This window comes from Grammomys surdaster, unplaced genomic scaffold, assembly GCF_004785775.1.
Source record: "Grammomys surdaster isolate TR1022 unplaced genomic scaffold, NIH_TR_1.0 67, whole genome shotgun sequence".
NCBI classification, from domain to species: domain Eukaryota; kingdom Metazoa; phylum Chordata; class Mammalia; order Rodentia; family Muridae; genus Grammomys; species Grammomys surdaster.
The window spans coordinates 2,998,667-3,010,453 of record NW_021604569.1 but is presented as its reverse complement, the minus strand read 5'-3'; the positions used below and the strand labels follow the sequence as shown (position 1 = coordinate 3,010,453).

General features: G+C 45.5%; 1 pseudogene; it reads right to left on the bottom strand.

Annotated features, from left to right (window-relative positions):
* Nucleotides 1-1,372: 1,372 nt before the first annotated feature.
* On the bottom strand, nucleotides 1,373-6,525 carry LOC114630493 (annotated as a pseudogene).
* Nucleotides 6,526-11,787: the final 5,262 nt, after the last annotated feature.

The following is an 11,787-nucleotide window of genomic DNA, read 5'->3' as shown; positions in this document are numbered from 1 at the left end:
AGTCATTAAGTCAGCTTTCAATGTTAACCTTGATTAAGCTACTATGTAAATTATGGAATGTAAACGTGTAGCCTTTTTTCCCATAAACACAGGAACTATCCTGATATTAAAAGAGAGAGATAGAGAAAGAAATTGGAGAGATCATACAGTAACAGATTAACAGCTCATCTGAATGGTTTAGAAAAAAAGAACGAAATATACCCAAGAGAAGTAAATGGCAGAAAATAATGAAACTCAGGACTGAAATCAACCGAGTAGAAACAAAGAGAACTATACAAAGAATCATCATAACTATAGCCACCTGTGGACACAGACAAACTTGGTTTACATGAAAAGGGGTCTAAAAATGAAAAAGGGGGTATGGAGAGGTGAGAAAAAGCATGAAGCCAAGACAAAGTTTTCTGACTCTTAAGAGTCTTACTGCATAGATGTTTATAGGCAGCAGGGGGGCTCCCCAAGCAAAGTCCTTGTCCTGAAACTTCAGTAAGAGTAAGTCTATTTTTACTGTTCCATACACAGGCGTCATGGCTAGTGGTGTTGTTAAAAGCCCCTGTTGTTACAATGTCTTTATAGTAAGGGGGTCCTGAAGAAAGCCAGAGCCAGCAAGGCTTAGTCATATTAGGTCGAGAGCCATTTAACACAGTAAAGGCTCCTTGAATTAAATTCAACAGTCTTTGCTCAGTGCTTGGAATGGATGTGGTGGTGAAAGGGGAGCTTCAGGGTTATTCAGTGAGAAGGCTCCCTTTTGTGGGTTGTAAAGGAGCCATAGGACCATCTGGTGGAAGTGGTCTCTGTTCAGGTAACACTTTGTTGGGGCCTATCAGTTGGGCAGGGAGACTTTCTATCTTCAAGCAAATGAGGAGGATAGATCCCACCCCTCCTCCATACTTGTAAAAGACTAAACCCCAGGTCATGCCATTACACCACCTAGAAAAGTCAGTTGTCTTTCCCTTTTCAGTAAATTCTATCTTTATGTAATCTAAATCAGCTGGGGAGCACGGCCTATGTTTGTATAATTCCATTGTCATATATTTGCCTGACCCTGAATTAGCGAAGGAAAAAGTTAATCTATCTTGAGTGGATGGCATATTCTACCTCCAATCTCCATCATTCGAGGTAACACAACTCCATCTTCTACAAAAGTTGAGAGCCCCCACAATATATGTCCTTGTCAGTACCAGGACAGCTGTAAAACACAAAACTGTGTACTTGATTGGGGGGAGTACTTAAAGCTGCTTGGTTGATCTATCAGAGACAGAAATATAAGGTAGGCCACCAGGTACCTGGAGGGGCAACCTGTTGTGTACTGTTTACAACAGTGCCAGCACCTAAATCTATAATTTGCCAAGTAAGCTGCTGAGGAACATGGGGATTACTCCCCATCACCTGAGGAGTGCCTGTTATGTAGGCATAGTTTAAGAGGATTATCAGTCCACTCCACAATCCATCCATCTTGTCGAGAGTCCAGAGGTGCTCTTTCCACATGTGAGGTGTGGATCCACGTGGCAATGCCATCTACCTTCACTGCCGTGCGGGTTGTCAGCAGGACCAGATACAGGCCTTTCCACTGTGGCTCAAGGTTCCCCGTCCGATGTCACCTCACCAGGACCACATCTCCGACCTCAAACTGGTGTGGTACCGAGTCTTCTTTAGGAGCATAGGAGTTCTTTAAGGTTCCCCAGATCTCCTTTTTCACAGTCTCTAAAGCTTTTAGTCTGGCTAGGATAGGCTAAGGGGGGATATAACAATCATCAGGATGGGCTGCACTTTCAAGGGTTTCATATATGGGAGGTGAAGAGCCATACAAGATCTTAAAAGGAGTGAACTCCAAGACTCTCAGTGTGTTCTGAAGTCGGAACATTGCAAGAGGGAGTAAGGCTGTCCAATCATTCCCGCCGGTCTCTATGGTCAATTTTGTTAAGGTCTCTTTTAAGGTTCTATCCATTCTCTCTACCTGTCCTGAGCTTTGGGGTCGGTATGAGCAATGTAATTTCCAATCAAACCCCAATTGTTTGGCCAGTCCCTGGCTTACCTGGGCGAAGAAATCTGGCCGATTGTCTGACCCAATTACTGTTGGCACCTCAAACCTGGGCAGGATTTCTTCTAAAATCTTCTTAGCCACCACGGTAGCAGTCTCTTTCTTGGTAGGGAACACCTCAACCCATCCTGAGAAAGTATCTATAAATACTAAAAGATATTTGTTACCATACCTGGCAGGTTTCACTTCAGTGAAATCGACCTCCCAATACGAACCCGGTTGGTCTCCCCGTAGTCTGGTTCCTTACACCTCCTGATGGTGGCCTGCATTAGTGAAAGCACAAGCTTTGCACTCTTGCACCAACCTGTGCGCTAGTTCCTTTAACCTTGGAATCTTGTATCTGGACCGGGCCACTATTTTTATCATCTTCTCAGGCCCCAAGTGGGTTGATTGATGAATCCCAGATAACTACTGTAGGCTTTCTTTTTCCCACAGAACTGGCTTGTTCCCCGGTTCTTCAGTGGGATCGGGGGCCCTTAATTTGAGTTTGATGGCCAAAATCATGGGTCCTTGGGCAGTCTTTTTTGCTTCAAGATCTGCCATCTGGTTTCCTTTTGCAATAAAGTCTGTTCCTTTTGGATGACCAGGGCAGTGGACTATGGCTACCTTGTTTGGAAGGTGAATTGCCTCTAAGAGGCTCAAAATCTCTCCTTTGCTCTTAATTTCTTTTCCTGCTGAAGTTAGTAGCCCTCTCTGACAGTAGATGGCACCATGTACATGACCAGTAGCAAATGCATACCTGCTGTCTGTATAAATATTCACCCCCTGTCCTTCTGCCATCCTTAAGGCCTGAGTCAGGGCCACCAGTTCAGCTTTTTGGGCTGAAGTCCCCTTGGGTAGGGCAGAGGCCCACACAATCTTTTTCCCATCCACCACCTTCCCTCCTGCCCTTCACTTACCCTCCACCACGAAGCTGCTTCCATTGGTAAACATGGTCTTCACCTCTGGCCAGGGCTTGTCAGTCAGGTCCAGTCTGTTGGACGTTTCTTCGGCCAGGATTTCTTCACATTGGTGAATCACAGAGCTGTCAGCCTCGGGAAGCAGGGTGGCAGGGTTCAACACAGCCAGTGGGGCAAAGGTTATACTTTCAGTCAAGGGAAGGCTCTGGTAATGAGTCATTCTGGCATTAGTCACCCAGCGATCGGAAGGCTGTCTGACAACACTTTCTAGAGCATGAGGGGCCACTATTGATAATTTCTGTCCCAAAGTCAGTTTATCATCATCTTTCACTAGTAGGGCCGTAGCTGCTATGGCTCGCAGGCAGACAGGCCATCCACTGGCCACCGGGTCTAGCTTCTTTGAGAGATAAGCCATTGGGTGTTTCCATGGTCCCAAGGTCTGAGTCAAGATTCTTCTAGCCACCCCCTTCCTCTCATCGACATAGAGGGTGAAAGGCTTTGTCAGGTCTTGTAAGGCCAAGACTGGGGCCTCTAATAAAGCCTTCTTCAGGGCATCAAAAGCCTTCTGATGTTCTCCCGTCCAAGCAAACTCCCCTTGTTCTTTAGTCAAGGGGTATAATGGTGCCACTAAGGTGGCAAACCCTGGGATCCATAGTCTGCACAACCCAGCTGTCCCGAGAAACTCTCTAACCTGACGAGGGGTAGCTGGGGTCAGGATCTGCGTAACTGTCTGTTTTCTGGCCTCTTTCAGCCAGAGTTGTCCATCTTTCAAGGTGTAGCCCAAGTAAGTCACCTCAGTCTTACACAGCTGGGCCTTCTTCAATGATGCCCGATACCCCAACTTACCCAATTCAGTCAGGAGATGTTCTGTTCCCTTCTCACAATCTCGGGGGCTCTCAGTGGCCAATAAAATGTCATCTACATATTGCAGCAAAGTCACTTGTGGGTTGTTAGCCCTAAAAGGGGCGAAGTCCCTGTGGAGCGCCTCGTCAAACAAGGTGGGAGAGGTTTTGAATCTCTGGGGCAGCCGTGTCCAGGTTAGTTGTTCCGCTTTACCATTCTCTGGGTCTCTCCACTCGAAGGCAAACATGGACTGACTCTAGGGATGAAGTCTTAAGCAAAAGAAAGCATCTTTAAGGTCTAAAACTGAATACCAAATTCTGTCTGGGGGTAGAGAATTGAGCAAGTTGTAGGGGTTGGGCACCGTGGGATGGATATCTAGTACCCATTTGATGACTTCTAGAAGATCCTGAACAGGCCAATAGTCACCGGTGCCTGGTTTCTTTACAGGCAATAGAGGTATATTCCAGGGGGATTTGCATGGGACTAGAATCCCCTGTTGTAACAGTCTTTCTATATGGGGACGTATCCCCCATCCTGGCTTCTTTGCTCATTGGATATTGTCTGATTCCTATTAGAGTAGCCCCAGCTTTGAGCTCAATCACTATTGGGGGTATGTTCTTGGCCATCCCCATTCCCCCAGTCTCAGCCCAGGCCTCAGTGAACAGGGACCAGGGCCCTGTTTCTCTTTCTGATGGGAGCTGCTTCTGAGGGCCTGTTTGATATAGCCTATATTCATCTTCTGTCCTCAGGGAAAGTGTTAACACTGGGGATTTGGTTGAGTCCCAGGTCACCTTCAGTCCCTGGCGACGGGGGGGTAAAACTTATTTGTGCCTTTGATTTGGTTAGAAGGTCTCTGCCCAATAAGGGGGGGAGGGCACTTGGATATCACCAGGAGGGAATGTGACACCTGTCTTTTCCCAGGTCCACTGTTCTCCTAGTAGTCCAGGGGTATGAATTCTGTCCAGTTGCTCCAACAACTCTAGTTCTTTTACTTTTCAACCTCCCCATGGCCCTCTTGAGCACCGAATATTTTGCTCCTGTGTCAACAAGAAAGTCCTTGGGGGCCCCCTCCACTCTCAGAGTTACCCTAGCTCTGGGAGGGGGGCCAAGCCTTGACCCCCCTAGTCTTCATTTTCATCGAGGGCCAGAACTTTAGGTCCTTTTCTGGTGGCAGGACACTCTCTGGCCCAATGGCCTCTCCCTTTGAAATAGGCACATTGGTCTCTGTCTGGTGGTTGCCTGACTCTTCCTGGTCTCCTTGGCTCCTGCCTTCGATATTCGCCCAGGTTCCCTGTCTGTCTAGTTCCTCTGGTTCCCTGGCATCTTCCCTCTTCTACAACTGTGGCCAAAATTCTGCTCAAATTCTTTTCCTGCCTTCTCTGCCTTTCATCTTCTTCCTTACTCCTTTCCTTCTTTTCTCTCTCTGCCTTTTCCTCCTCAGTTTCTCTCTTATGATAGACTTTCTCAGCTTCCTTAACCACATCTCTGATTGTCAGATCCTGCATTCCTTAAAGACGCTACAGCTTCTTTCTAATATCTGCAGCAGATTGCCCAATAAAAGTCACAATAACAGAAGCCCTCTGCCCATCTGACTCAGGGTCAAAGGGAGTATATCTGCGGTTACGCCTCCATGAGGTGCTCCAAAAAGACCAAAGGGGCTTCTGTTGGTCTTTGCATAACCTCTCTTACCTTAGCCAAATTGGTGGGGTGTCTCGATGCCCCTCTAAGACCTGCCACCAGAGCACGGTGGTAGATGGCCAACCTTTCCCTACCTGCAGCTGTGTTATGGTCCCATTGAGGCCGGGTGTGGGGAATAGCTTCATCGATGATATCTGCTGGAGTGAGATTCTGCAAAAGTTGACCCGCTACGTTTTGACTGTTTTTCCGGGTCTCCATAAGAATCCTCTCCTCCTCAGTCATGAAGAGAGTCTGGAGGAGCTGCTGACAATCATCCCAGATGGGCTGGTGCGAGTACATCAGGGATTCCACCAGTCCTGTTAGGGATGCAGGGTTGTCTGAAAAAGTAGGGTGGTTAGCTTTCCAGTTGTATAAATCAGATGAAGAAAAAGGCCAATACTGTAAAAACTGAACTTCATTTGGCCCGGCGGGTGCCAGACCCACAGCTTGGAGAGGTAAAGAGACAGTGGAATCTGGTCCTTTAGGTCTCAGACCTCTCCTGCTCCAAGTGTCAGTCGCTGGTCTCCCTTCCCCTGCTCCTGCTCCCTGTGGCACCTGACTCAGAGCTCGTGCCGGAGGAGCCTGTGGTGGTGGTTGGTGATAGGGGGGAGGCAGCGGCTCTGGCCACTCGGGTGGCTCCTCAATCTCGGGAGAGATCTTAGGCGGAGCTGAGGGTTTAGTTTCTGAGACTGGGTTTGGTTTGGGCGTTTTAAGCCCTAAACTGCGGAGGGCAAGGGCTCAGGAGCCTGGCTTCTTCTTAATCCACGGTCTTACCCACTGAGGGGAACTCTGGACCAGGTCTTGCCAGACTACGATGTATGCTTGTTGATCGGGATGTGACCCTGGTCCTTCCTCAAAGATAATACCCTTTACTGCAGAAATAATAGTTGCATCAAAAGTCCCCTCCGGTGGCCATCCGACATCAAAGTTTGGCCACTCTGAGGCACAGAAGGTCTGCCACCGTCCTTTCCTGATGTTGGCTGATAATTCATTGCCTTTGTCCCTCACTTCTGTCCAGTGATCTAAAATCAGGTTTAGGGGAGTCACCACAGATTGAGTCTGTCCCATTACTGTAAGTAACACGAAACACAGACAAAGTAGACACACAAAAAGACTAACAAAAATCTGTCTCACTAGAGAAAACCAGCACCACTTCAGAAACACAGATGACCAGGAGGTCCTTCGTGCCTCTTCCAGCAAGAGGATCACCGCGTCCTCCCTTGCCTCCAAACGGGCACCCACCAGGCATCCCTGGGGTCCCTCCTCACCTGGGACATCTCCCAGGTTGTGGCAGCAGCAACCCTCCTAGCATGTCTGCTGGTCACCCTTTCGCCTCCTGCAGAGACAAAAACGGTTTGCTGCCTCTTACAAGACAGAAACGCCTGCCAAACCAAACAACACAAGTGCACTTTTCAGAAATCAAAACCAGTTGCCAGAACGAGACGGACAGACACACAAGACAAAGACCGCAGTATCCTTACCTCCCAGTGGGGGTCTTGGAGATCAGGGTGGTCGCAAATCCCAGATGGGCCCCCAATGAAGACCCCCACAGAGGGGAGACCCTCACTCAAGTCTAGGGATGTGGCGGCCACCCAATAAATCATTCAAGACACCATAAACTGGAGCAACGAGCCGAGGTTTAATCAAGAGAAAAGACAGCTAGCTGCCGGTCAATTTGTATGCCCACGCAGGAGCTGAATTGACAAAGACAGCCAGATTGAGAGGGGTTTTTAAAGGGAAAAACAACAAACCAAGGAATGGGGAGGGGGATGAGGGGTTGCCAAGGTGGCATAACATAAAAATAGTGAAACATTCCAGAGGGACCCAACCTAAATGAGTCAGGGTCATGTGAAAACTTTCTGTGTACTATTCTTTCTCAAGAATGTGGTCTTGCCCTGTTATTTTGACCTTACCCCATCATTGTCCCTGTTCCACCTAGCTGACTTGCATTCCTTCCTTCCTCTTCGCGGTCAGCTAGTTCCAGTAATGGTGACTGGCCTTTTCACATTCCTGGCTTGCTTCATGGCTTGTTTTTCACAGAAATTTTTCCATGTCCTTTTAAAACCTAAAGAGTATCCTATATATCTAAAGTAAATCCTACAAACTTAAAAACTTAAAATGATCTTCATAATTTTCACTCTACAGTTCAAGTCCAAGTGGATCAAGGAACTCCACATAAAGCCAGATATGCTGAATGTAGTAGGAGAGAATGGAGAAGAGCCTAAAATACTTGGGCACAGGAGAAACCTTTTTTAACAGAAAACCAATGGCTTATGCTTTAAGATCAAAAACTGACAAATGGGACCTAATAAGATTGAAAATCTTCTGTAAGGTAAAGGACTCTATCAATAGAACAAAATGGCAACCCACAGACTGGGAAAAGATATTTACTAACCTTACAATTGATAGAAGGCTTATACCCAAAATAAGCACAGAACTCAAGAAGTTAGACTCCAGAGAACAAAATAATTCTAATAAAACGTGGAGTACAGAGCTAAATAGAGAATTCTCAACCAAGGAATCTCTAATCTCTGAGAAGCACCTAAAGAAACATTCAATATCCTTAGTCATCAGGGAAATGCAAATCAAAGCAACTCTGAGATTCCACCTCACACCAATCAGAATGCCTAAGATGAAAAACACAGGTGGCAGCAGATGTTGGTGAGGATGTGGAGAAAGCAAAACACTCCTCCATTGCTGGTGGGACTGCAATCTGGTAAAACCACTATAGAAAGCAGTCCAATGGTTCCTGAGAAAATTGAAAATAGTTCTACCTGAAGACCCAGCTACACCACTCCTGAGTATGTAGCCAAAATAGTGCTCCATGATATAACAAAGACACATGCTCCACTATGTTCATAGCAGCCTTATTTATAATATTCAGAAGCTGGAAACATCTCAGATGTCCCTCAACAGAAGAATGGATACAGAAAATGTGGTACATTTACACAGCAGAATACTACTCAGCAATTAAAAACAATGACTTCGTGAAATTCTTAGTCAAATGGGTAGAACTAGAAAATAGCATCCTGAGTGAGATAACCCAGACACAGATGAACACACATGGTATGTACCTACTGATAAATGAATATTAGTCCAAAGGCTAACAATGCCCATGATACAACCCATAGAACATATGGAGCTTAGAGGAAGGAAGACCAGGGTGTGGATGCTTCAGTCCTGCAATGAGGAGGGAACAGGACGATCATGGAAGATGGCGGGAGAGGGGTACCTAGGAGTGAGAGTAGAGAGGTAGGAAACAAGGGGGCAAGGGGGCAGTATCAAGCCCTCAACTGGAGGATATATGAGAGGTACAGCGGGTCAGGAATTTAAACAAATAAATGTAGCAATGGGGATGAGGAACTGGGGATAATCACTGGAAGGTCTCAGACATCATGGAAAAGTGAGGCTCCCAGAAGCCAATGTGGAAGACTTTACCCAAAATGTACAGAGAAGAGGGAGGTAGAATAGGCATTGCCCCCAGTTGTGGGATGGGACCACCCACCAAACTCAAAGTTTTTAACCTAGAAATGTTCCTGTCCAAAGGAAGAACAGGGAAAAAAAAAAAAACAGAGACTGAAGGAAAGGCCAACCAGGAACTGCTCAAACTGGAGATTCATCATGTCTGCAAACACCAAACTCAACACTGTTGCCACTGTCAAGAGGCACTTGCTGACAGGGATCTTGTATGGTGGTTCCATGGGAGGTCCTGCCATCAACTAATCAATGCAAATGTGGATACTCGGAGCCAACCATCACACTGAACTCAGAGAATCTAGTTGGGGAGCTGGTAGAAGAACTGTAGGAGCAGAGGGGGATTGCAATTCCATTGGACAAACAACATAGGCTGGCCTGTCCACTCAGTTCTCCAGAGTCTAGATCACAAAACAAGGAGTGTACCTAGAGGAATCCATGACTCCAGATACACATGTAGCAGAGAATGCCCTTGCCTGACAGCAATGGGAGGGGAGGACCTTGGTCCTAGGGAAGTTTGACGCCCCCGCATAGGGTGATGCTGGAGCGGTGGGGCAGGAAAGTATGGGTGGGTGGGTAGATGGGAGTGCATTCTCATATAAGCAAAGGAGATGGTGGAGGGTGTATGTGGGATGGGGGGTTGGTGGAGGGTTAATCAGAAGGTGCGATATCATTTGAGATGGAGATGAATGGAATGAGCCATATATATTAAAAAAGCCTATTCATGCAGTTAACAAAATTATTTCTTTTGTAGACTTATAAACTTCAAGAAACACTCTCAGATCTACCTCCCATGGACCAAACAGACTCCATTTGGACATGTACACCCTCTAGTCAATAGCCTAAGTTGCTACCTGCTACCTATACTAGAGGGTGGTATTTCTCCCCTGTTCCCTGGTTTTGGGCTCCCCATACCTCAACCACCTAGACCTAAGAGTTTCAAAAGAACACTTAAGCAAAGGTCTTCTCCCAAACATATTTAACTATTTAACTTTATTTTCTGCCTCTAGTGTGTGTGTGTGTGTGTGTGTGTGTTTCAACATCTTGCCAAATCCAGACATTTACTCAAATCTAAGTCCAAGACAGCTCCAGAGAAGCAACCTACACATCCTCCAGCCTACTGTCAAAGACACAGACACTTCTATTAGACCAGTACTTACCTACTCACAGACCCTGAAGAGCAAAGTAACAGCCAATTCTCCTAAGAATTGACCAACATTCCTATCCCCATTTTCTTAGATGTCCCAGAGACATGTCATTCCAAAGTCAACAGGAAGCAGTCACCCCAAAGTCAGCAGGAAGCAGCTAAACATCATAATGACCCTATTCCTGCTTGACCACCACCTCTTTCTATTTTCTCCATTTTTAAAAATTATAAACTAAAATGGAGGAATGTTGGCATTTCTTCTATTTTCCACCCATCAGTTATCTAGCAACAGCCATGTAGGCCTGGATTGCTATAAAAAGGACTGTTTGGCCTCTCCCTGTCTCTCTGACTCTCTTACACTCTGCCCACTTTCTCTCTTTCTGACCCCCTTCTCCCTCTCTCCTCTTCTGATTCCCTCCTCTCTCTCCACATGCTCCTGAACAGCCTCTTTCCCAATCTCTATCTGCCTCTACTCCCTTCTCAACTCCTCTTCCCATGCTCCCAATATTTTATGCTAGACTCATCATATAGCTGGTATGTCAGGGATGGTGATGCCTCAACATGGACCAATTGAGGCACCACCTCCCATCTGACCTTACCATTCTCCAAAATGCATATCCTTGGTTTTATAAAAACACATCACTAGGAGAGAACTTCATAAACAGAATACCAACAGCTCAGGTAATAAGATAAAAAGGTAATAAATGTGACCTCCTGAAACTGAAAAGCTTCTGTAATGCAAATAGCCTAAAAAATAGAAAAAGATCTTCACCAACCCTACATTTTATAGAGGGTTGATACCTTAAATATGTAAAGAACTCAAAAAATTAACATTAACAAAGCAACTAGCCCAATTTAAAAATGGGGTACCTGTAGGTCTAAACAGAGAATTCTCAACAGAGAAAAATTTAAAGCCTGACAATCACTTAATTAAATGCTAAACATCTTTAGTCATGTAAATCAAAGAGACTCTGATACTCTATCAAACATATTATAGAATGGCTAAGACAAATCTCGGGCAACAGATCATGCTAACAAGTATACAGAGCAAGGGGAGCACTCCTCCATTTTTGGTAGGAGTGAAAACTTGTACAGTCATTTTGAAATCAATTTGGCAGTTTCTCTGAAATTTGGGAATACATGTACCTCAAGACTCATCTATATTATTCCTGGGCATATACCCAAATGATACCCTACCATAGCACATGGACACTTGCTTAACCATGTTCATAGCAGCTTTATTTGTAATAGCTATAAACTGGAAACAACCTAGACTTCCCTCAACCAATGAATGGATAAAGAAATTGGGGTATATTTGCACAATGGAATATTACTCAGCTATTAAAAACAGTGACATCATAAAATTTGCTGAAATTGGTGGAAGTAGAAAAGATCATCCTGAAAATGGTAACCCAAACACAGAAAGATAACCATGGTTGTACTCACTTATAACTGAATATTAGCCATAAAGTACAGGATAGTAATGCTAAACTCTATAGACACAACAAGATGGCAAAATAGATTAGACATTTGGGGTATATATAGGGAGTGAACCAAGTGTCTAAGGTGGATCACTAGGAGAACGGGAGGAATCAAGTGTTAAAAGGACAGAAGGAGAGAAAACAGGGAGACAGAACTGGACTCAGGAGTCGGGGGACAAGTTTTGGAACAAACTAGAAACCTAGAACAGGAGATACCTTCAGGAATTT